The 25953-nt window shown below is 46.9% G+C and overlaps 1 protein-coding gene across 2 annotated transcripts in view; it reads right to left on the reverse strand.

Annotated features, from left to right (window-relative positions):
• The window catches only part of RAD50 (RAD50 double strand break repair protein), a 246571-nt gene that overhangs the window by 195923 nt on the left and 24695 nt on the right, over positions 1 to 25953 (reverse strand). For both annotated transcript variants that reach the window (XM_061150793.1, XM_061150792.1), the window contains exon 3: positions 12358 to 12396. The gene's annotated coding sequence lies outside the window, so the exon portion shown is untranslated. The remainder of the gene's footprint in view (positions 1 to 12357; positions 12397 to 25953) is intronic.

Below are 25953 nucleotides of genomic sequence, written 5' to 3' on the forward strand. Positions count from 1 at the left end.
AGGAGATGTCTCATTCCAGAATCTTGGCCATGAGAGGCAGACAGCACGGCTGTACTCCATGGGGAAGGGGATGGAGGGAAACATCACCAGGATGATGGAGATGGGGGCATGCTAAGTACCGCACCCCAGGAGCCAGGGGAGCAGGAAAGTTTGAAGACCCAGGTTTGAGAGAGCTGAAGGGCTTGACTGCTGGATAGGGGGCTGGGTGAAAGGGGAGAGACGGGGGTGCAGGGTCAATGGGAGGAGAGGGGTCTCTCACTTTATGATATGTGGATGGTCAATATGAAGAAAATAGGAAATGCAAGTCGCTGACAAGGATCTGAAGCACCTGGAGCTCTCATACACTGCCGGGAGAGTACTCTTCCAGGCTTCAGACAGCACTCTGGTTGCTGGCTGGTTCAGGCTACCATTTGGGCCAATCAAGGGAACCATAGCATCTGCACTTGGACTATCGGACATAAAATACTTTATGTCCAGAGCAATTTCCAAGATGGGCCTGAATCCAGGGGACATGGAACAACCAAGAGCCCAGAGTTGGCTCTGGGCTCACCAGGCTCCAAACTGTCAACTTTGCCCACATGCCTCCATGGACCTCATCTCACATCAGAGAGCTGGCAGGACTTCAGTCAGCAGAAGGTGGACTCTGCTCTTTTCTAGCACACATGGTGCCAGCTCTGGGCACCGTGGTAAACTCCATCAGGGTATGCACACCCCGTCAGGCACCAGCATCTGAGCCCTCTACCAGATGAGCAGCACATGTGCCAACACAGAGCCCTCAAGGGATAGCACTGCTTGACACCTGCGGAGCTCCAGGCTGAGGGAAGGACTCTGTGTGTGATCTGTATTTTTTTGCATCTTCCTTTCCAATTTGGAGGACATTATCACTGAGTTACCAATTGCCACTTAATCCACTGTGGGGGAGCACAGAGAAGTGTCCAGCAGTCCTGGATGCGGCTGCAGCAGGGGAGGAGATGAGCACAGATGATGCAATGAGGACTTAATAGAAGGCAAGGTGTAACTGGGAGCCACATTGTGAGTTCTCACTCTAAGAGCTGCAGAAGTTCAGAGGAGTAAGGGGTCAAGTACAGGGAAGGAGGCCAAGGAAGGTCCTGGATCAGGGCCCCCAAGGTGGGGCACAGAGGACAGGGAAGAACAGTACAGGTGAGGGAAACAACTGGGACCTATGTGCAAACCTGTAGAACTTAAGAGCTAGCCAGGCCTGGCCTCATGTGGAAGAGCCCCACAGGCTGCCTTTTGACCCAGAACAGAGGCCACAGACAGCAGGCCTCCCTCAGCTTTACATGGAGCAAATGCTCCTTTGCCCTCAGCCTGACCACAATGCCACACGAGCTGCGTCCCACTCATGCCTGGAAACTGGGAAGTACCTGGCATGGGGCCCCTCCACTTCCTCCACATGACTGCCTAGAGCTCCAAGGGGACCGGAAAGGGGTGATTTTTTGTGGTCAGGAAATGCCTGTGGCAGCTGTGGACACCACAGGCCCTCCCTGAACCTGTCTGAAGTGGAGACCACATTCCCAAAGACTTTCAACTGCCTGAACTCCAGCTCCAATCTCTTGCTTCTTCCTGGGAGGTTCATCGTGGCATGGCAGGTAACAGGCATCTTTCCCCATGTCCATTAGGTCCCTCAGATCCAAAATACTCTAGGCTCAAAGGCAGAACACTGAGAAGCAGAACAGAAGATATGAAGTTGTGGTTTAGCTCAATGGTTTTTAACCTTGGCTGCACACTAGAGCCACCTAAGGAACGTCTTGAAAGTACTCATGTCCAAACACTTCAACAGGCACTTTGCAAAGGGGGGACGTAATGGCTAACATGTGAAAAGGTGTTCAACTGCATTAGTCATTAGGGAAATGCAAATTAAAACCACACTGTGATATCATCACACACCCACCAGCATGGCTAAAATGAAAAAGTTAGAAAACACCAATCACTGGCAAAGACGGAGAGCAACCAGAACTCTTACACATCACTGAGAAAGTATAAATTGGTGCAGTCACTTTGGAAATTATTTGGCATAAGGTACTAAAGCTGTACAGACTGATTTTTATACTTGCCCAGCAACTCCACGTCCAAGTACGGACCCAAGAGAAACGCAAGCAAACGTGCTCTAAGACACCAATGAAGGCTCATAGCAGCAGTAGTCATAATAACCCCAAATGGCCAACTACAACCCAGATAGTCAAATACAGAGAAGCAGAGGAATATCCACATGGTGGAACACCCTATAGCAATGAGAATGAACTAGCTACAACAACTACAAGCAATTGTAAGGTAGCTTTGATGAACCTCACAAATACAATGTTGAGCAGAAGAAGCCAGATATAAAAGAATATATTCTATTTGATTATACTTACATAATATAAAGCATAAAACAGGTAAAACTAAATTTCTACCATTAGAAATGAGAATGGCGGTTATGCTTTGGGGCACCAGGGGATGAAAGTCATGTTTCTTGATCTGGAAGCAACTTAGGATAAATTTACTTTGTCAAAATTCACCAAGCTTTACACTCATGTGTTTTTTTTTTTTCCTCTCTCTTATTTTTTTGCATGTATATTATCTGTCAATAAAGACTTAATTTTTTTTTTTTTAATAAAAGCCCAGATCAATCCAGTCAGTATCTTTGGGGTGAGGATGAGGTCCAGGCATCAGTACTTTCAATATTCTAAATAACTGTAATGTGAAGCCAGGATTGAAAGCCATTGGTTTAATTTCTTGGGAGAAGCAGATCTACTAAGAGGCTGTAAAGGGTCTTGATAAAAGGCACTTCCAGCTCGGTGGAGTGGGATGCTGGGGTGAGAAGTCCAACTTTGTTGATGCGATGAAGCCTCCTGCCTGGGCAGAGGAAGTATTGCGGTATGCTGTTGTAATGTGTTTCTTCCCTGGCACGGTCTGCTGAAAGCTGGTTGCGTCAGTTTGCAGTGGTGCATCATGGGAATCAAGTGGGCCCTGGCCCCTCCTCAGGCAAGGCAGGGTGGGTAGGTTCCATTCAAGGTGTCTACGTTTGTGGCTAACAGCCCACTCTGGGCTCTAGATGATGCACAAACTCTCTGGCCTCTGCGTCCAGATTAGGAACTTGTGACATCTTGCTGAGGATGACGTCAGGCTTGGTGCATGTGCCTGGGTTCAGAATTTCCCTTCTATTCCAAGTGGTTAGTGGCAGCCGCCCAAGCAATGGCTGAATCCTGGCACACCCTAAGCTGGGCTGGATGAAGCACAAGCTGGAATCAAGATTGCTGGGAGAAATATCAATAACCTCAGATATGCAGATGATACCACCCTTATGGCAGAAAGTGAAGAAGAACTAAACAGGCTCTTGATGAAAGTGAAAGAGGAGAGTGAAAAAGCTGGCTTAAAGCTCAACATTCAGAAAACTAAGATCATGGCATCTGGTCCCATCGCTTCACGGCAAATAGATGGGGTAACAAAGGAAACAGTGACAGACTTTATTTTTGGGGGCTCCAAAATCACTGCAGATGGTGACTGCAGCCTTGAAATTAAAAGATGCTTGCTCCTTGGAAGAAATGCTATGACCAACCTAGACAGCATATTAAAAAGCAGAGACATTACTTTGCCAACAAAGGTCCATCTCGTCAAAGCTATGGTTTTTCCGGTAGTCATGCATGGATGTGAGAGTTCGACTATAAAGAAAGCTGAATGCCAAAGAACTGATGCTTTTGAACTGTGGTGTTGGAGAAGACTCTTGGGAGTCCCTTGGACTGCAAGGAGATCCAACCAGTCTATCCTAAAGGAAATCAATCCTGAATATTCATTGGAAGGACTGATGCTAAAGCTGAAACTCCAATACTTTTCCACCTGATGCGAAGAACTGACTCATTGGAAAAAGACCCTGATGCTGGGAAAGATTGAAGGTGGGAGGAGCAGGGGACGACAGAGGATAAGAAGGTTGGATGACATCACTGACTTAATGGACATGAGTTTGAGTAAGCTCCAAGAGTTGGTGATGGACAGGGAAGTCTGGTGTGCTGCAGTCCCAAGGGGTTGCAAAGAGTTGGACATGACTGAGCAACTGAACTGAACTGAAGCAAACTATGGGCAGTTTGGAAAGGACATGGACTTACACACTACACAAGTGTTCTGCCTGCTTGGGGCCCATCCACCCTCCCAGAAGTGCATAGACCTTGAACCTTCGGCTATAGGAGGAGTGCAGAGAGGCCCCAGAAACCTCTCCCAGCCCTCCAGGGTCCTCCACTTTCTAGCCAGGGGCTGGTTCCTCTGGCCATGTTCCTACATATCTGTCTCCCAGCGGTACGTTTACAGAGCAAGAATGAACAGGATGGGGCCTGGGGCCTCTTGCACCTCTGTTGGGTGGGACGCTTCAGCTCACTTGGCTGAAGGACACAGAGTGGTGTAGGTTGAAACAGAATAAGGTAAACTGAAAAAGGCTACATCACTTGAGGGTAGTCACACTGAAAATAACAAACCCTTCTCCAACTGCCCTGTCCCCACTCCTCAAATTATTAATAAAATAATTTTATTAATAAAAAAAAGTCCTTAGAGGTAAGAGAATCATGAATAAGGAAGCCAGGGTATAAGCATGTCTCTCTACTGAAGCTGCAGCCCTCGATCTCCCTGGCTTTGGGCTCCTTCCTGTGAGACAGGGCAATGCCTCCAGGCCTTTTCCTCCTGCCCAGGAGGGCTGAGGGTCCAGGAGTCTGCTGGTGTGGGTCGGGGAGGTTGGGCCCTGAGGGCTGTGCCTGTGCTGCCCTTGGCTGGGACATCAGCCCCCATGTGCCACCTCACCACCCATCTGTGAACTGCCACAGTGGCAACCTTGGCCAGCCAGAGTGACACTACCCCTTCCTGTCATCATCTTTGAGAAGTATTTATGATACATTTCCTTTTTCTGCTTTAGGAAATGGGCGGCCAGGAAAAATTCTGCTTGAAAGGGGTGCATAAATTCACCAAGGGTGGACTGGACAGCAGGTGAGGAGGTAAGAGAATCCAGAGAGCATTCCAGAAGGTGAGTCGTGAGGGCTGAGCTCAGAGGTGCCACGGGAGAGCTCGGCTGCTGTAGGGTGTGAGCCCTGATGCTGCTGCAGGGCTGTGGTGCTCACTGGGCTCTAGTGGACAGACAAGCACATGGCACTTCCCAGAGCAAAAGCATCAGAGAAGCTACTGACCGGGAAGCACAGAGGCCTGGCAGGTCTGAACTGAGGGACTTCTAATGTCACACTGGGGGAATCCCACTCAGAATTGCTCTGGATGTCCCCCAAATACCCACTTTACCTTAGACCCAGCAAGGATCTGTTATGCAGGAAGGGATTTAATCCTTTTCTAAAACCCCTGATATTTTCCAGCCTGTGATATAATTTCTGAAAGTCATCATAAATTCTCTCTCCTGGTTTCCTTCTATTTACATGCTTATTTTCCTTTTCAAAACACTTCAGTAACATTTCCCCACATGAAGACGTCACTAATGCCATACCCTCTACTATCTATTCTGCTTAACAACTAGGAAGTGAATTTTCAAAAGCCCCTGAGTAACCCAGAGATGTCAAGGAGCTCACACAGAACATTTTAAAGAGGATGCTCAGGGCTCATGCAGGGACCATTATTGTTTTAGAAGCAAATCAGAAGTTTCTGTCTGGGCAGGGTCCCGGTAATGAGCAGAGCTTAAGGAGGGACTGTTTCCAAGGGGGTGAGCGGCATGGAGGAAAGGAGAAACACCTTGGAATCAGTGACAATGGGGAGCTGTTACCATGGCCTGGAGGGAGGAGGAGGTGGGACTGTTACTAGGACCCTGAGAGAGCAGAAAGAAGGGCTGCTGCGAGTTGCAGTGGCTTTAAGGAGAAGAACACAGTCCTGACCTGAGGCCTGGCAAGGGAGGGAGCTGGCGGGGCTGGGGTGCGGGGTGGATAAAGTACCCTAATACACCCCAACATTATTCTCATATCTCCTGCAGGGGCCTTCACCTGGCCAAACCCAACTGGAAGCACGAGGGCATGGAGCCTGGTTGGTGCAATCCACAAAGGTCAAAAACTGGGAGGTGTGGGAAAGGGTAGAAAATGTATAGGGGCAGGCTGGTAGGGGGATACCCTGCATGTGTGCGTCCTAAGTTACTTCAGTTCTGTCCGATTCTTTGTGACCCCGTGGACTGTAGCCCGCCAGGCTCCTCTGTCCATGGGATTTTTCAGGCAAGAATACTGGAGTGGGTTACCATGTCTTCCTCCAGGGAATCTGCCCGACCCAAGGATCGAACTCGCATCTCCTGCCTTGGCAGGCAGATTCTTTTCTGTTGATCTACCAGGGAAGTCCATACCCTGCATGGTCATCTAGTTTAGTAGCCATTTAAAAGGAGTAAATTAGAAGTTAATGAGCTGTAATATGGCCCCCTCACCACATATAAATGGGAAAAGAGGCAGTCAGAGACAGAGATGTCCATGAAATAAGGTTTAAGTAATTTTGGTATAGTGATCTGCATCCTCAACATGAAGGGGGACAGAGAGCTTTACTTAGTTTAATAATTCCAAAGTAAACATGTATGTTCATAAAGAAGATTCTAAATTATCAATAACACATTAAATGTGGTCACTGTACTACTTAACTGAGCTTCAACAGGGAAGGGAAGATTATAACACAATTTAGAGATACCATATATCCACTCAAGGAGATTCCCAGGTGGCACAGTGGTAAAGAACCCACCTGCCAATGCAGGAGATGTAACAGACCCAGGTTCAATCCCTGGGTTGGGAAGATCCCCTGGAGAAGGAAATGGCAACCAACTCCAGTATTCTTGCCTGGAAAATCCCATGGACAGAGGAGCCTCGCAGAGGGTTGCAAAGAGCTGGAGACAACTGAGCACCCCCCCCCCCCACACACACACGCATCCATTCAAAAGAAGTGTAACAAGCTATCATTAAACATGTCAGGTTATTCACATGTCTCTACCTCCTTTCTCTCCTGAAGTGTCACTAAAAATGCCAGTCAAGAAGTAAAATGGTAAATATGCTCAAGAGCAAACAGAATGGTAAAGAGACATTAGCGGATGAGAGACCTCAGCAAACTCTGGGAAACTGGAAAGCAGATGGAAGAATGAGGGAGGGCTGATATGGAAAAAGTTAGTCTCTTAAGAGCTCTCAGAGAGGGAGACTGACATGAGGCAAGCCACTTCTGTCTCAGAACCGTGGGGGAGCTCAGACCTTGGGGAGACCAGGTATTATGATGGTGGGGGTCAAGTACAGAGAACGTAGGGAAAGGAACCAGGGCCATTGTTTGGAATCCTCCCAGATCCCACGTCATACTCTGTCCAACACAGTAGGAGACTGCAGACACTAAATGGGAGAGACCCTGGCAGAAGAGAGGGCAGATGGACACAAGGATGTAAATGCAGGAATGACGGCAAGTCTACATACCCCAACTTGCCCAGGCGTGTATCATCTTGTACCACAGTATAGTGAATTTCAAACATGGCTACAAAAATTTTTGACACTTTTTGAGAGGGAGGACTCTTCCCCTTTCCTTAATCTGGGTGGGCTTGTATTACAGGGGAAGTGATGTTATGTGACTTCCAAAAGGCCCTGCAGCTTCCGTATTGCTGGCAGGAACATTCACACTAGAATCCTGAGCTACAACACAAGAGGCCCAACTACCAGGCTGTTGTCCTGGGGAGGCCATGGGTCATCTGCCTGGTCTCCAGTCCTGCTGCACCCAGTCTTCCAGCTATCCCTGCCGAGTGAAGAACCATGTTGGAAGTGGATCCTTCAGCTGCAGCTGGTTCCAACTTTTAGCCGTCTCAGACACTGTCGAGCAGAGAAGAGCCATGCCTTTTCCCAATTCCTGACTTGCAGCACAACAAAGTGGTTGTTGTTTATGCTACCAAGTATTGGTGTGGTTTGTTAGGCAGTAATAGTAATTGGAACAGGAGTTAGAACCCTTCTCTTGAGAGGCCGTGTGGCTCTAGAGCAATGGTACTTAAGGAGGTAATTTTGCTCCCCAGAGAACATTTGGTGAGGTTTACTGACATGTTTGGTTATCACCACTCTGGGAGGAGGGTTACTACAGGCACCTGGAGAGCAGAGTTCAGTGATACCACTAAACATCCTACAACAAAGAATTATTTGGCCCCGAGTGTCAACATGCCGAGGTGGAGAAAGCCAGCTCTAGAGAAAAGAGTCTGACATTTAGAGGCTTGTTAATGAAAAGACTGGCTTGCTTCCTAGAGTGATGCCCCAGTCAAGTTTTCCCCAAATACAGTTTAATTCAGCTTTTTATTGCTTCACTCATAAATATCAATAGATATTTATGATATTTGAGGAAAACTTCCAATGTAGAAGAGAGAGAGAGAGAGAAAACAAAAAGAAGCCAGGTGGAAACAAAGACAATTTAGAGAATAGAAAAACATTAAAAACTAACAGACAAATGAAAAATAAGTAATACCTTCAGAGAAATAAATGGGAGATAGTGTATCCATAAAACAAGACTGTAATATTATGAAAAAGAAGCAATCAGAAACAAGAATGAGTATTTGTATATTAAAAATATAAAAGCCAAAAATTTTAAAAATCAAGAAAGTATTTCCAAAAGGCAAATGGAGGGGAAATAAAAGAGAAAACATAAGAAAATTAGATGATTAATCCAGTAGGTTCAACAGGCAAAACAGAGGGGAGAAAATTATCAAAGAATTAATTTTTTTCCCCTAGAACTCAAGGACAGATACATCACACATGACTTAGCACAGCAGTAAAGAATGTCTACATTCACTATGTGTTGAGTTAACCAAAAATCTTGTTAGTCTTACTGGAAGGATGGAAGAAGAACTGGAGGTGGTTTTGTAGGTGAGCTCAATTCTCAGGTACCACAAGAAGTACACAGAGGTCTAAAACTGGTAAATCAAGAAATAACATCATAAATAGAAACAGAAAATAATAAAAGGGTTGAGGGGGGTTCCTCTGAACAGAGTGGGGCAGAAAAACATCGAGAGAGGATTTTTATTAATATTATAAGCCTCTATTTTGTTTAAACCATATGCGTGCATTATTTTGATAAATTTGAAAAAATAAACATTTATTAAAAATGAATCCAATAAACAAATTGCAGTGTGATGGGATTAAATTTAATTATTTGGAAAATTCACCCAGGTGGGCAAATCATGCCCCAAGAATGCTCAATAAATTGGCATGGGCAGCACAGAGCTCATTCATGTGGAAGAAGTCTCCTGAAATCACTGGTCAGCAGCTGGTGGGTGGGAGTAGGGGTGGGGACAGGCGGGTGGCAGAGCAGCCCTTGGGCAGTAATTACCAGATCCCTTTCCCAGCAGGTTGTATTTCTTGGGAGACCCTGCCCTTGAGCGTGGATTCTGAGGGTGGGCCAAGAGCTGAGCCTGTGGCTGCAGCCCTGCCCCGCAGGTTGTCTCCGCAGCCAACCGGGACTATATACATACACTCCTTATCATCTGATGGGTCACCATATCTCCTACTAGAGGCTCCCCAGGTTGGCAAAGTGGGGAACGTGCTTGTGAGGTCTGGGGCCTTACCTCTGAGGTACATTTAAATGGGCACCAGCCCTCAAGCCTAACCATCCTTTTCCTTCACCCACTCACTGACTGTTATCCCTCTCCCTCTCCACTACCTTCTACCTCAATCCTCAGGAGCTTTGCCCTGGAGACTGCTCAGTTGGCCTGCCTGAAGTTTGTTTTCTCTTTTAAACCTTTTCAACTGTTACTTCCTTTTAAAAAATTACATCATCATTATATAAGTGTGGATGAAAAATATTGCCTGCCATATCAGCAAACAAAGGATGCTATGACCATCAAGCCATCAGTCATTTCCACCACTCCCAACAGTGAGCCTGAGATACTGGCCAGAATACTGGCCTTAGACAGCTAAGGTGCATATCAAAGGAATGATTTCAATGAGCCTAGACTCTTGCATCTTTCCATACACAGAAAAGCGCTAAATTCATTAACTCGAGGTGTCTGATTTTCTTTAATTAACAGTAATTTTTTTATGTTCTTACTACCTGCTTTTTGTGGCGAAACTCCTTTCTATCCTGGCTCCTCCCTTACCTTACCTCTTTGAGAACAGTCCCCCAGAGCTATCTCAGAGGCTGACACCCAGGCTTGAAGTCCTCATAAAATTCATGGAATAAAACACAATTCTTTCAAAAAAACAAAACAAAACAAAAAAACACAATTCTCATTTAGGCTGCATTTTTTTTTTTTCAGTCAACATAAGTAAAATGTATTCCTTGCAGAAAAGTTTTAAACTGTTGAAAATCATCTATAATTCTAACTAGCCAAATAAAATCAATATTTGTCTATGAATTTGCAGAATGTTTCCACGCTTCCTCACAGGTACCCAGGAAAAGTACTACTGGTTCATGTTTCATCTGAATACCACCAGCACTCACTACATGTTGGACCCTGAGCTGGGCCTTTAGAGGTGTTAATTCCACTAAACCCTCACAACTCTTCGAGGCAGGCCTTATTATGCTCATTTTACAAGCAGGAGACAGAGGCTTAAGGAGATCATATCACTTGCCTGAGTTCTCATGTGGGTTAAGAGACTGATCTCGATTTAAACCCACTAGGCTGAGTACAAAGCTACTTTCCTTGCGTGTTTTGTTAAGATTTTTCCATTTTTCTTTTTCTCTCTGTTGGGGTGCATCTCACAGGCCTATAAGGCCTGTACTTGCCCAGTTTCAAGACTGAAGAAAGAGCCTGGAGTCAGTGACAGAGACATCAATGATATAAATGGATAGGGGGATCCATCTTACAAATGTGAAGCAAAGTCCTGGAGCAACACCCCCCATGTGATGGTGAGCAGGACAAGGAGGCAACCTTCGCTCCTGGTAAGGGGAGACTGCCTGTTACAGGGGGAATAGAGAGCAGGTTGGCTCATCGGATACCAGGGAACCTAGCAGAGGGGGCACGCCCTTCACTGCCTCTTGGACAAGAACAATCTCTAGCTGGGGCCTGTGGCAAGCAAGTATATAGGAAGGTCAGTCATGTGAATGGGGTGTAGGTGAAGCAGGCACTGATCCAGCATGGCATGTACAGAGAGCAAGAGAACAGCCATTCCGGGCTTCCCTGGTGGCTCAGTGGTAAAGAATCCACCTGCCAATCTATCTGACATGGGTTCAACGTCTGATCTGGGAAGATCCCACATGCTGATGAGCTACTAAGCCTGTGTGCCACAACTACTGCGCCTGTGCTCTAGAGCTGGGGAGCCGAAACTACCAAGCCCACGTGCTGCGGCTATTGAAGCCTGTGCGCCCTAGAACTCGTGTTCCACAAGAGAAGTCACCGCAACGAGAAGCCCTGGCATCACAAATGGAGAACAGACCCCACTCTCTGCAACTAGAGAAAAGCCTGAGCAGCAATGAAGACCCAACAAAGCAGCAACAAAGCCAAAAATAAATAAATAAAATTATATTTAAAAAACAAAACAAAAAAGAGAAGAGCCCTTCTGAATGGCCTGACCATACACTTTTTTTTTTTTTAACCTAGCAATATATGTAAACATTGTTCTTATCAATATATATACACCCCTGGGCCATGCTGCTGCATGATGTGTCTTTGTGTAGATATGCAAGATTTTAAACAACCAACTCCTTTTTGTTGGGCTTTCCAATGTTTCCTTTTTTCCTATTATAAACAATGCAGTTATAAATATCTTTATTCATCCACCTTTGCAAACATGTGTTTATTTCCAGAGGATAAATTCCAGATGGGAGAACTGCTTGGACAAAAGCTAGATACATTTTTAAAAGGGGCCCCTTTTCCAATCACATCAGCAGTACACATCGTTGCACATTCCCCCCACATTCGTTATTTACTGAGTATTTTCACTTTTTAAAATTTGGACTGTGATTTAACACAGAAACAGAGACCCCTCTATGCTGGAAGCATCCTAGTATATTCCTCTAGACTTAGAACCAAACCATTCTTGCTTTTAAAAAAAAGAAAAAGCCCATACACTCTGCCAAGGCCCGCTCTGACTTCAGCAGGCGGGGCAGAACCTCCAGAGAGACCAAAGAAGAGGAGAGGCCTGGAGGGAGGAAAGCAGAGGAGGAGGACCAGGCTGTGGGCCCATGACTGACTGTCGTGGGGGAGGCTGCCAGGTTTTCCCAAGGGAAGCACTGTCCTCCTGGGTCTGAAGACTGCATAGCCGCCTCTGCTGACCCATTCCTCAATACTTAGCTGTTCCTCACTGTCCCCAGCTCTCACTCTAACCAAGAAGTCAACACCAGTTCCCGCACCTTCACTTTATTTGTCAGCCAACACTTTCAGCCCTCTGGGTCTATACTGAATACATTTCAAGGCCTTTTAAGTTGAGAAGTTTTAAACTAGACACAGTCTTATTGTTCTTTTACCTTGATGTTGTTTTCCTTCAACAGGCTGCAAACTGGCACCTGTAGGTAAAAAGGAAAGTAAGTGATTAAGGAAGCGCACTAAGGGGGAGCCTTGGGGCAAAGTAAACCTGAATGGAAGTTGAGTGATGAGTGCTCATCTGTGGCAACTCAGCTGTGAGTTGGCTGCATGTTGGCCCAAGGCAGAAACAGGCCCCTGACATCCACACAGGGGTATTCTCCTGCCCAGGGCAGTTCTTTCTCGTTTGGCTCACTGACACTCTTTTGCTGGCAGAAACCTCTTTCCCCTCGTCTCAAAGTCTTATATAAACAGTAAGTGGTTCTGTCATACCTTTTTTTTTGCGGGGGGTGGGTGGGGGTGGGCATGTCATGTGGTATATGGGATCTTAGTTCCCTGACCCGGGATCAAACCCATGTCCCCTGCAGTTTGGAAGTGTGGAGTCTTAACAACTGGACCACCAGAGAAATCCCCATCATATATTTTTATTCATATATCCATTCACGAAATATTTACTGAGCACCTACCATATGCCAGGCACTGTCCTGGGGCTCTAGAAATATAGCACGAGACAAAACAGATGAAAACCCTGCCCTTGTGGAACCTGAAGACCAACCAAATAAATTAATTAAATAGTAATCAGAAAAGTTAACTGCTCTGGAGGAAAAACAAAGCAAAAGGTGGTAGAAGGAAATGTTGGAGCAGAAGGTGGAAAGGAGTGCTAAAACTGTAAATACTGTAGCCAGGGAAGCCCAGATGTCTGAGAAGATAACTTGTGAACAAAGACCTGAAGGAAAGGAGGACATGAACCCTGAGAATAAGTAGGGAAGAAGCTTCCCAGGTGGGGTCAACAGCATGTGCAAAGGCCAGAAGGGAAGAGCCTGTCTGAGGTGGTAAAGATCGGAGAAGAGGGGAGTGTGGGCAGGGAAGAGGGAGTGAAGAGGAGGTAAGGGAGGGGAGCAGAGAGGCAGCGAGAGGCTCCAGAGTGTGCAGAGCTCTGAAGCTCACCAAGCACTGACCTTGAGCTTTGACTCAAAATGCGGGCCACTGGAGAGTTTTACACAGAGAAGGGAATGATGTGTCTCACACGTTAACAAGGTCACTCTGGCTGTGTTGAGAGTAACCTGGGGAGCACAGGTCAAATCAATTGGGAGGATACTGCAGAAATCCTGGAAAAGACAATGGTGGCTTGGACTGGAGAGGTAGCCTGGGGTGGGGGACAGGTATTGAGATCTAGTCAGATACTAGAAAGTAGAGCCAACAGGATATGTTGATGGATTTAGAAGAGAAATATGAAATAAAGGAGTCAAAGAGGACTCTGAGATTTTGGCTTGAGAAAATGAGAAGAAGGAATAGTCATTATCTGCATGCAGAAGCCTGACGATGGAGCATGTCTGGCAGGGAGATAAGGAGCTCAGTTTTGTTAAGCATGAGATGACTTTTAGACACTCAAGTGGAGAGGTGAGTAGGCAGGTGGATATATGTGTCTGGAGTTCAGGGGAAAAGAGATCCAGACTGGAAATGAAGATTTGCAAGTGCTCAGCATGTAGTTCTTATGAAGCCATGCTATAGGAGGAGGTCACCAAGGGGGGTAACTGTCAATATACAAGCTGCCTTCAGTTCATGAAGACTGTGTGTATGTGTAGTTGCTCAGTTGTGTCCGGCTCTTTGTGACCCCATGGACTGTAGCCCGCCAGGCTCCTCTATCCACGGGGATTCTCCAGACAAGAATACTGGAGTGGGTTGACACGCCCTCCTCCAGGGTGATCTTCTCAACCCAGGGATCGAACCCAGGTCTCCCACACTGCAGGCGGATTCTTTACCGTCTGAGCCACCAGGGAAGCCCTCATGAGGGCTAAGCTCCATTCAATTGCTCAGCAAAGGAGACTGAGAAGGAGTAGCAAGTACAATAGGAAGGAAACCAGGAGAAAGGGTTTTGAGGAGATGGAGCACTTCACTGTGATAGGTCAAGTCATATGAGGACAGAGAATTAATAACTGGATTTAGTGTCTTGGCAGCACAGGCGATCTCGGTCAAGGGCAGAGTCAGCGGAACGGCTGGGATGAGAACCTGACTGGAACAGGTTCAAAAGAGAGGAGCCCAAGTCATGAGCTAGAGGACAGATGGGGCTGGCAGCCTCAGGAGCTCTGGAAGCGAAGGGGTAAGGGATGATCAGATAAACTGCTTCTAGCTTCACTTCACTCATTTATAAGCTGTAAAGCACAAAGCTGGCACTTCCACAACACACGTAACAATTTGGCAGCTGCTGTTACCAAGCTGGACCAGGTTCTCCATGTTGCTGAGCTTCAGCCAGTTCTGGTCCCCAGAGAGAGTAATCAGCTTGTCTCTAGACTCCCAAGATGTTAATCCCATTTTCTCCAGGTCACCTCGAGCCTTAGGATCAATGCTCACTACTTCAGAGGGCTCCTGGACAGCCTGGTCTGCTTCTTACAGACCAAGATTTTACTCAGGTCTCTTCTGATGGGAAGTCAGAGGAGCAAGACGGCAGGGGTCCTGCCCCCACAAAGCCTGCCTTCTGGTGGAGAGGACGAATAACCACCCAGAACAGATGAGCAGCAGGTCACTGCAGACATAGTTAAGTGCAATGAAGACAATAAAATGGGGTGAGGGAGGGAGAGAGAATGTAGGAGGGGCCTCCTTCAGCCCGGGTGTGCGGTCAGGAGGCCTTTCTGGCAGACGACATTTCAGATGAGACCCAGGGAAGCCTGGCGTGCTGCAGTCAATGGGGCTGCAAAGAGTCAGATACGACTGAGCGGCTGAACTGAACAGAGGGCAGCTCATTCTCCTCAAGCTGTCCCCAATCCCACACTGCTCTCGAGCTTTCAAACCTCCCAAGGCTAGGTAGGGACTGGAACCAGCTGAGTACAGGTCCAAAAAGAGATATTCTCTTCTTTCTCTAATATATATTGTGGGGATTCTTCTCTCCATGATTAGAAAATACACACTTTTTTTTTTCACTGAAAGATGGGGAAATACTGAAAACAGAAGTTTCAATTCCAGTACCCTGAGATCGTTATTGCTCATACTTTTATTTTTACTGTTCACATTTGGTGTGTATCTTTCTAGACATTTTTCTACGCACATATACACAAATTTTTAAAAAATGGGATCATGTTGTATATTCTGTTTTGTGTACATTGTTTTAGTCATGAGTTGTGACTAAATTATAAGCACTCAGATAATTTTCTTCTCCATACGATTCTTAATGGCTGCACAGTATTTCATTGGATGCATACTTTTGTCATATTTTATTTAATTCCAAAACACTGGCCATTTAGATTGCTCCCAGGTGACTGCTACTATGAGTAAATACTATAATGAGTAATCCTATATGTATCTTTTTTCTTTAGTGGAAGAGGCTTGCAAATTTCTCATTGTCTCCTTGGATTAAGTGAAAATGTCACTGCCCAGTGGGAGTGCCACAGATGTCGTGGCATCAAGAGGCAGCCTGAGGCTGAGGGCAGAGGGCGGGCAGGGCTGAGGCCTGCACCCAAGAGCCCCAGAGCCTGATTTAATCCTCTGACATAGCCCAGGCCTGACTTCCTCCCTAGAGGACCTGAGGAGTAGGAAAATAATAGGCCCCTCCCACAGGCCAAGTGAAATCCAAAGGGATTCCCCACCTGAGCCAGGAAGGGGGTGTCTCTCTCTGACCTGAGCACAGACAGCACCACCCCTCCCTTGAAATCCCCTCGGGGAAGCTCCTCCGTCCACCCCTTCCTGGGGAAAATATCTGAGGGGTCAGGCAGGCCGTCTTTCTTTCTTTGGGGCAGGGCTGCTGGGGAGTGCTTGTGAAAGAGAGGGTTCTACAGAAATAGGAGCTCCTCTCTTACTCCTGATCCAGCCTTGCTCCCGAATCCCTGAATTCCTCAGAGGAGCCAGCAGGGACAGTTTGTGCCTCCCATGTGAGGAATGTCCTCAGAGACAGTGAGTTCTGGAGTGAGTGGGAAAAGCACAAGCCCAGGAGGTCATCAGACCTGGGTTTGAATCTGAGCTCTGGCACATTTCAGCCTCATCTTGAGCAAGTGACTTCACCCGTGGAATGTAAGCTCTAGGAGGGAGGGACTTGGATCTCCCTTGTTTACTGTTATATCTGTAAAATTTAGCATGTAGTAGGTGCTCAATAAATCCCATGCCAGGTCAATGTATGCTCCTTTTGGAGCCTCGGTTTGTTCATCTGTAAAATGGGGTGATAACACCTCACTGGTTTGTTGTGAATTAAAAAATAAAACATGGGTAAATACTTAACACAGTGTCAGGTATTCGAGAAACACTAGCGGCCAAAGCCCTGGAGAGGTGCTTCCACCATGCTCTGCACACGGCGCTGACATGAAGCTCTGCAGTTCACCCTTGTTAGAATTAGTTTACTCTGCTCACTACTGCATCCCAAACGTGCCTCCGGTGCGGTACACATTACACTGTGTGTGCTTGTCCAAGTACCCCGTTAGGCTTAGGGCAGTTTAAGGACAAGAATTCTGTCTGTATCCCCTGTGTCTCTGAACAACAATATGAAGTAATAAGCAAGGTTGTTATTCCCATTCTACAGATGAGGAAACTGAGGCTGAGAAAGGTTAGATGCCTTGCCCTAGTTGCACAGACTGGGAGTGGCAGAGCAAGATCTAAACCCAGTTCTGATTTCTGGGCCCCTGCTCACTTTTAGGTGACTCTCTTAACAAATAGAATGGGGGTAAGAAGGAAGCAAGCTAGTTCCCAGGGCCTCTGAGGGAAAAGGCCAGCAGAACTCCAAGAGGAATGGGGTCTTCAGGGAGCTGGAGAGTTGTCAGGGCACCAGCAGTCACCGGAGCCCCCTCTTATCCTCCTATGGATCACCATGCATGCAACAGCTGCAACCCCCAGAGGCCCGTGGTTTAGCTGGTCTGCGACAGGCTGATGCAAAGGTGGGGACCCCAGGCAGCATCTGTCAGTGTGGGACCCAGCCAGCAAGGGGACTTAGGTTTCTCCTGCCCAGAGCTGATGGTCTTGGCCCCAGCAACAGGGGTGGCAGCTTCAGGGTATCTGCTCAGGGATGGCCTGAATCCAACTATGCGGCAAGACAAGCTCCCTATCAGACCACAAGCATCTTGATTTACTCATCTCCATGACCTTAGGATCCTACCGAATGAGTGAGAGCCCCCAGCCTCCAACAGTGGTGACTAAGGGAGAGGGAGCAGTTAGACGTAAACCAGGGATGTGGAGGGAGGAAACAGGGACCAGGCAGGAGGGTTTTAATGACCAAGAACAACCTCTGTCTCCTTTCCCCTTTACTAAACTGTACGTTTCTGGAGGGCAGGTCTGTGGCTGATTCATCTGTGTCTCTACCACACCCAGTAGAATACTTTGGTATTCGGTAATAGCAACTGAATTGTAGCTTACTGAGGTATAGCTGGAAGCCAGTATAAAGGATGACAGACGGCATTGGCTCTCCGTGCCGGGGTCATCCCGGAAAGGGCGGTCCTGCGAGTCCAGTGTCCTGACCAGGACGGCCCCAGAGAGGGGCAGGGACTCTTCAGCTGGGCTATTCAGGGTATGTGCCTCCCTCCCCAAATCCCACCCAGGTGACTAACTCTCCTTTCCCCAGCCAAAGAAAGACCACCTGGGGGGAATCTCCTGACTCTGTGCGTCTCTCTGGTGACCGAAACAGACTGGGTGTATGGTGTAACATCCTTGTCCTGAGGAATGTGGGAGGGCTGTGGGCCATGAGAAAGAAACATTCAGAGCAATTATCTCTTCTTTAAAGTAAAACTGCTGCTTTTGCCTGAATGGTCAGATCAGCAGGTTCTTTTTCCACCTGCCATTCCCACGGTATGTGGTGTTGTTTTTGTGAGCTCAGCTGTGTCCAACTCTGCAACTCCATGGACTTTAGCCCACCAGGCTTCTCTGTCCATGGGATTCTCCAGGCAAGAATACTGGTGCAGGGTGCCATTTTCTCCTTCAGGGGATCTTCCTGACCCAGGGATTGAACCCATGTCTCTTGCAGCTCCTGCATTGGCAGGTGGATTTTTTTTTTTTTTTTTAACCACTGAGCCACCTGGGAAGCCCCTGCATGCATGTGTTACATGGCTATAAATAATCCTGGTGTTGTATACTTAAAATAATGCCTTTCTTCAATCCTTGTTGGCCCGTCAGTGTAAACTGTGTTGCCCTCTGACGATGTGCTTTGTACAGGGCTCGTCTCTACAAGGCCAAACTCAGCATGCATTTTATCACTTGCACAACTGTACAGCCTTAAGCTTAAGCCTTAAGCCTTAAGGCTGAAGGTATCTAGATCCTGTAGGGGGACACCCTGGAAATCACATACAACACACATCTATCCACATGGCCCTAAATTAAGTCTATAGGATTAGGTCTAAGCTCAGACAGCAGCCAAAGGCCTCCACACTATGGCCCACTTTACCTGCCTAAAAACACCCTCCCATCTTGCACTTCACTTACCTAAGTAAGTGAATGTGACTCACATGAGATGCAATTACCTGGACCAGCCAGTGTGTCCCAAAGAGTGGTTCCCAGACCAGCAGCATCAGCATCAGCCGGAAATTGTTGGAAATGCAAATTCTCAGGTCTTACTCCAGAGCTACTGAACCAAGATCTCTGGGTGGGGCCCAGCTGCCTGTGTTTTCAAAAGTCCTCCAGATGATTCTGACATGTGCTAAAGCCTGAGAACCACCTGGATGTGCCATTCCCTAAGCCTGGGTTGTCCTCCTCAGGCCTTCTCTGCTCGTTGTCATCTCAACCCTTGTCAAAGTTCTGCTCAATCCTATTCCTTTCAGGAAGCCCTCCTAGTCCCCTGAGCACTGGTGAACGCCTCTTCCTGAATCACACAGCCCCTTTGTCACTCCCTTCCCCATCAAGGTAAAATGGATTCTTTTCTGCTTTTTCTTCTTCTTTTTTTTTAGCATGTATTTTCTGCTTCGTTTTACAGCAAACTGAGCATTTGTTAACTGCATCCCAAACTGATTTCACCTTAACACACACACACAAACGTTACTCTGAAAACATCTTTGAGAGTAAAGGCCGCGTCTTCCTTTACTCGCTCTGTCAACAAATATTTACTTTCAGAGATAAAATGTGTGGTCCTATCCTCCAGGAGCACAAGATCATACAATATGTACTTTTCTGGTGTCTGGCTTTTTTAACTCAACATGTCTGAGATTCATCTGTATTGTTATGTGCCAACATAGTTTGTTCTTTTTCAAATTGCTGTGGTGTATTCCACTGTATGCATATGACACAACTTACTTATCCATTCTGTTGCTGATGGCCACTTGGGCTGTTTCCAGTTGATGAATAAGAACACTGGAGGATATACACACTCATTCCTACTGAGTACATACTTAGGAGTGGAACTGATAGTTTATAGGATGAATGTAATCTCAGCTTTAGTAGATACTACTAAATAGTTTTCCAAATTTCCAAACGCTCAAATTTATACTCCTATCACCAACACATGAAAGTGAAAGTCGCTCAGTCGTGTCCGACTCTTTGGGACCCGATGGACTATAAAGTCCATGAATCCTCCAGGCCAGAACTGGAGTGGGTAGCCTTTCCCTTCTCCAGGGGATCTTCCCAACCCAGGGATCAAACCCAGGTCTCCCGCATTGCAGGAGGATTCTTTACCAGCTGAGCCACCAGGGAAGCCCACCAATACATGAGGATTTGCCTATATTTGGTATTATCAATCTTTTAGGCTTTGGTCCTTTAGGATAGATATACAGTGTTATAAGTTCTAACTTGCAAAGTGACTATTTAGATATCCACTTTGAACATGTTCTTGCTCAAGGCCTTTGCTGATTCTGCCTGTCTTTTTCTTATTGACCTACAGGCGTTCTTCATATATTCTGACTACAAGTCCTCTGTCACTGAAAGTATCAGCCTGTGGTTTGCCTTTTCATTCTTTTAATGGTATCTTTTGATGAACAAAAGACCATGAAAGTTCAATTTATCTATCTTTTCATCTATGACTATTGCTTTTTGTACACTGTTTAAGAAATCTTTATTTTAGGGGCTTCCCTAGTGGCTCAGTAGTAAAGAATCCACCTGCCAATGCAGGAGACATGGATTCGATCCCTAATCTGGGAGGATCCCACATGCCAGGAGCAAGTAAGGCCAAGTGCCACAACCACCAAGCCTGAGCTCTAGAGCCTGGAAGCCATAACAAGAGAAGACAGTGCAATGAGAAGTCCAGGCACTGCAGCTAGAGAGTAGCCCCTACTCACCATAACTAGAGTAAAGCCCACGGAGCAACAAAGATCCAGCACAGCCAAAAATAAATAAATAAAACAAACATAAAAATAACTAAATTCTTTAAAAAAGAAATATTTGTTTTAATGTCAATAAATCTAGTAAACACAGAAATAATCACAAAAAGCTAATGTTTAAAAATCCAAAGAATTGAAAAGACAAAGTCTGACTGAGTGGGAGAAAGACTGCATTTGTCCATGAGGGTGTGCCCACTTGAGTGTGACATGCAAAGCCTGTGCTTCATTCTAGGATGTGATATAGGCGAGAGGTGAGTCTCTGATCAGTTCAACAAGCCGGTGTTGGTGTCCAGTTTGGATAGGGTGCTGTGCCAGCTCTGAGAATGGCTCTGTGGGGACAGGGGGACCCTGGCTGACTGGCTCAAGAGAAGGACCCCCCCACCATCATGTGTGTTAAAACTGGGTCCAGCCCCGCAAACCCTGGGGGTTTCCCCTAGTCCATGCCCTGCTCCTCCTCCTCCATGCTGAAACCTGCAGAGAGAGCAGTTTTGACACTTGTCCAGCTGGCTTGCGATGGGGGAATTCTCCCCTCTTCGAGTCACCACAAACAGAAGGAGCTTCACATCACAAGCATGGGACTACAGATGATTGCATGTTTGTTTCACTATGCTGCATCACTTCCAAAATCCCCTGAGAGGCTTTCAGATGAAGTCTAGATCCCCAAACTTCCCCCATGTTTCCCCCAGTTTGAACAGAACAATACCCAGGGAATCACAAGCTGCCTCATAAAGCTGACTTCCCCAAAGAAAATAAGAGAGATCTCAGACTCAAGGTTATAAGTATGCAGTCCAGAATGACCAAGCCGCCGCCTCTTCTGCTGGGGGGTGGTGGTAGCAGGCTGGTGGCCCCTGTCACCCTGCCAACAGGACCTTGGCCCACCAGAGGGACACAAGGCTCCTCCAGCAGAAAGGCAGTTCCAGATATACTCAGTATATCTCAGATACACTCTGAGCTCTTGGGAGCTCAGAGATGTGGTGCACAGGCCCCCAGCCTCACTACCTACAGAAGCACTAGCCAGGTGACAGACTTCATTTCTGACGTGTTCACACGACGGGTCTTGGGGAAAACCACAAAGTGGTCACAGCAGCAGCACCCAGTGCCCTTGTTTGTCCCGGTTCCTACTCCTCATCACTACCTTCTCCCATTCGCCGTCCTCTCATGAGAACTCAGAACTCTAGGGTGAGATCAAAGGGCTCCTTGAAATCCACAAGTGGTATACAAAATCCTGGATGTTCATGAGTTTTCCTGGGGAAATGGTCCATCTATTTCCCTAGGTTCTAAAAGAGGTGTGTGACTTAAAAATTGCTGAGAACCACTGAACCAAGCCCTCTATTTAAAGATGAAGGTAGTTTACAGTATAAAGTTAAATTACACTAATGACTTAAATGCATCTTTAGCTAACTGTATTTTCAAAACAACACCTCAGGAAGGAGAATGCTTAACTGAAAGCGCATTTCTAAGGGCAAAATTGAAGTACAGTTTAAACCTGAGGTAGGGAGGATGACACTGAGGCAAGAGGCCTTCCTGCTATCCTTTCAGCCACTCCCACTGGTGCAGAAGATTGGTTTTTCTGTCTAGATGGCTTCTTGAAGGCTACTACAGGAGAGACAGGCATTGCCAAAAGAGACATAGGAATTTCTCAGATGAAGCTCAGTCCCTCAGGTTCAAGACACCTCCAAGGCCACTGAGGCTGCTAAGTCCTTTGAAAGAAGGGAAGATTCTCACTGTGACTTAGGGGCCCAGGAACCCTGTTTCTATGATCACATCAGTCCTCAAGTGGGAGGAACGTATCTGAAGCATATGCTCCTTCGCAAAAGGGCCAAGCCTTCAGAAAAGTTATGGCTGCTGCATCCTGGGTCCCTACTCTCTGCTGGTGATAAGACACAGCAGCTGTCCTGAGGAGGAGCAATCTGAGGCCTCCTCAGCCCTCCCACTGTGCCCTGCTCTTCCTCCTCTGCGTGGTCAGCGAGCTTCATGACCACGCCAGGGCCCTGCCCCCACTGCAGCCAGGAGGAAGTGATTCTGCAGCAAGGCCTCCCAGGGACTCCCGGGGCTGGCTCAGGCATCACGCTGTTAAATAAGTGGGATTTTTTCCCAGTGTTTTCAGAAACTGTCGTGTAAAAAAATATAACCATCCAAAAACTGTTTATGTAATTCCTGGGAAGTCTCAACAGATATGATTCCCTATTTATAATTGTGGCCAGGACTTAAAAAATAAAAGTAGGGGGGTTGTCAAGATTGCAGAGGCTGTCATATTAAAGCTCTGTGCTTCTGCGGCATCAGGACTGTTTCCCTAATATGGAGACCAGAATCTGCCCAGAACTCAGGTTTGTAGGGGATTTCAGCCTGGTTATGCTGGAATTCATTTAAAAGCCTGGCAACACTCTATTCTCATAAACATTCCATGCCCACCAGAGCCAACATGGCTCCCTTGCCCCCTTCCACACACCTGCAGGGTCTGCCCTGATTCTGGGCTGGTGTCCTTGGAGGTGGACATCAGACTACTTGGCACAACTCTCAGGGGTTCAGGTCTCTGGATCTCTACCAACAGAACCCATATGGTCCTGGTCCCTAAACCACAAACTTTGATTACAGGGGACACTCAAAGTTCCCGAGGGACAATCACAGTGTGAAGGTGACAGTCTGGGCGTCTTTCTAGCATCACCCTGGGATCGCCTAGTTGGCAGTCCAGCTAGAATCCAGCTTTTACAGAAAAACATCTCCTTTATTTATTTATTTATTTTTTTAATTAGAAAGGCTATTCTTCTTTGGGCTACAGTATAGTTTGGATCACAGACTTTTCCAGTAAAAAAGAATCTGATGAAAGCTATGTCTCCACCAAATACACGATAAAATACCACTTGAGGGGACAGAATAGGTTCACAGCCCACGAAGATGAGCCTGTGAACCTAGAGATAAGAACCTTGGGCCTTGGAGGGGCTTTCAGATAAAGCAAAGCCTCTAAGCATTCCTAACCACCACCAAGCAAGCACCAGCAGCTGAGGCCTCAGTCCGGGACCGCCCTACCTCCTCTTGCACTGAACACCCTGGACAGAAGGCAGAGGGCACAGGACCATCCCACCTTGACAGAAAACCCTTGTGCTTCTCCTCAGGCCCCACAGCTTGGAGAGGTTGAAGAGAGGAGGGAGAGCGTGGCCACCCCAGCCCTAACCTCCTTCCGCTGAGGGACAGTGGCCAACGGACACGTAAAGGAGGCTGAAGAGTCTGGGTCAGTAGTTCTTCCTCTCAGTTCTCTCCACTCACCCGGATCCCCACACCAAGCCCTAATGTCAGCCCTACTATGCCCACTCTGAAAACCCTCCGCCACTTCCCACAGGTCCCCACCCAGGGAAGTTCTTTAACTGGTGGGTGTGGGAAAGAGGAAGAGGAAAAATATTTCTATGCCTCCCAATTCCCTCCACTCTCTAAATATACTCAGTTAGAAAATAACTGGAGATCTCATGCCAGGTACCCTAATGGCTCTCTTACATCCATAAAGAGAATGACTGATGAAGAAATGCAAAATCCCAACACATAAAAATGTGTTTGATAAAGGGAAGCCCCCCAAAAGTTCCCATCTGTTGACCAGAGGCAATAAAATAAAGACTTACACACACACACACACACAAAACCTTTGGGGTCTTTCCAAATCACAGAGGAAAATATAAACAGACAAAGACACGCTCTAGTCTTAAAACTCTGACTTGGTACCAAACCAAGTGATCCCTAACAACAGTAAACAACCTCTCCCCAGCACCCTTCGGCCTGCTTTGCCTCACCCACATGAGGTCCCGGATAATTCTGCAAACATTTATTGACCACTGACTTTGCGTCCTACCATTCTAGGCGCTGGAGTTACGCAATCTCTGGGCATTTTGCGAGGAGCAGGAAAACAGTTCAGTCAACATTTATTGTATACCTACATGGTGCTAGGTTTTAAAGTTAGAGGGGACAAGAATCTGAGAAAAGAGTAGCTAGGAATAATCCAACCTGGGAAGCACTAATCTACAAATGGCACCTCAGGCACAAGGAGCAACTAGTTCTCATGGTGGGATCAGGGAAGGTGACCTAGAGAGGTGACATTTAAGTCAGGCTTTTAAAACATATTAGGACTTTGATGGGTAAAGCTGGGAAGGAGTGTGATATTCCAAGCAGAAAGAACTGAGAGAACAAAGCTTAGGGTTTGGGGAGGGAGTGGAATGGACAGTTGGTTGCATGGGGTTAGGCCAGCGGCGCCAGAGCCTGAGGTCTGGGGGCAGGGGATGAGAAAATAAAAGGCAGGCTGCAGTTTATGATAGCCGTGGGTAAGTGCCCTTCAGAGGGCCTACTGTGTGGAGTGACCACCTGCAGCTTCAGCATCTGCCATACCAACCATTCAAGTCAAGGCCCCACTGCCTCCCAGGGAGTTCCCAGCCAGGAGCAGACTATCGCAGGGGTGTTAGGGCCTGTCTATTTCTGCTCCTAGTGGTACTCCTTTAATGGGCAATCTTTATGCTGGAGCTTCCCAGTGAGCTGACTGAGAGGTTCTCAGAGCTGCATCACAGTCAGAGGGTCTTCCTACTCAATCCTTCTTCCTTCCCCATCTCCCTTCCCAGGAGGTCGACCTCGATTGCTGGACTTCCCTCTGGAGGCTGCCTTCTCCTGACCTACTCCTGCTGCCTTCCCTTTATCTATTTAAAAGAATTCAATTAATTTATTTATTTTGGCCACACTGGGTCTTCAATGCTGCTGTGGGTTTTCTCTAGTTATGGTGAGCAGGGGCTATTCGCTAGTTGCAGTGTGCGAGTGTCTCATTGCCGTGGCTTCTCTTGTTGCAGAGCACAGGCTCTAGAGCACCAGCTTAGTAGTTGTGGCACATGGGCTTAGTTGCATGTGGAATCTTCCAAGACCAGAGATGGAACCGTGTACACTGCATTGACAGGCAGATTCTTAACCACTGGACCACCAGGGAAGTCCTCCTTTCATCTTTCATAGGCATTACCCCCCAGCCCTCGTGTAATCTCCTGCACTTTGAATTCCATCTTGGTGTCTGCTACCCGAGGATCCAAATTGACTGAGAAGGATCCTGGATGAATCCTCAGTGTCTGGACTCTGACTTGTTGGCAAGGAGGAGCCACTGGGGTCTTTTAAATATGGGAAGCATGATCAAATATGAATTTTACAAATTTATCTAGCAACAGAGTGAGGAATGAACCAGTAGGGACGGAATGTGGCGGTGAAAGGACCATTTAAAAGGACAGTGCATTTACTGGTACAAGATTTTGACATGAAGAAACTGGCAGCCTGTATAATTTACTATGTATATATACTCTTTAACTCAACAATCCC

This window comes from Dama dama, chromosome 9 (genome assembly GCF_033118175.1).
Source record: "Dama dama isolate Ldn47 chromosome 9, ASM3311817v1, whole genome shotgun sequence".
Classification (NCBI taxonomy): domain Eukaryota; kingdom Metazoa; phylum Chordata; class Mammalia; order Artiodactyla; family Cervidae; genus Dama; species Dama dama.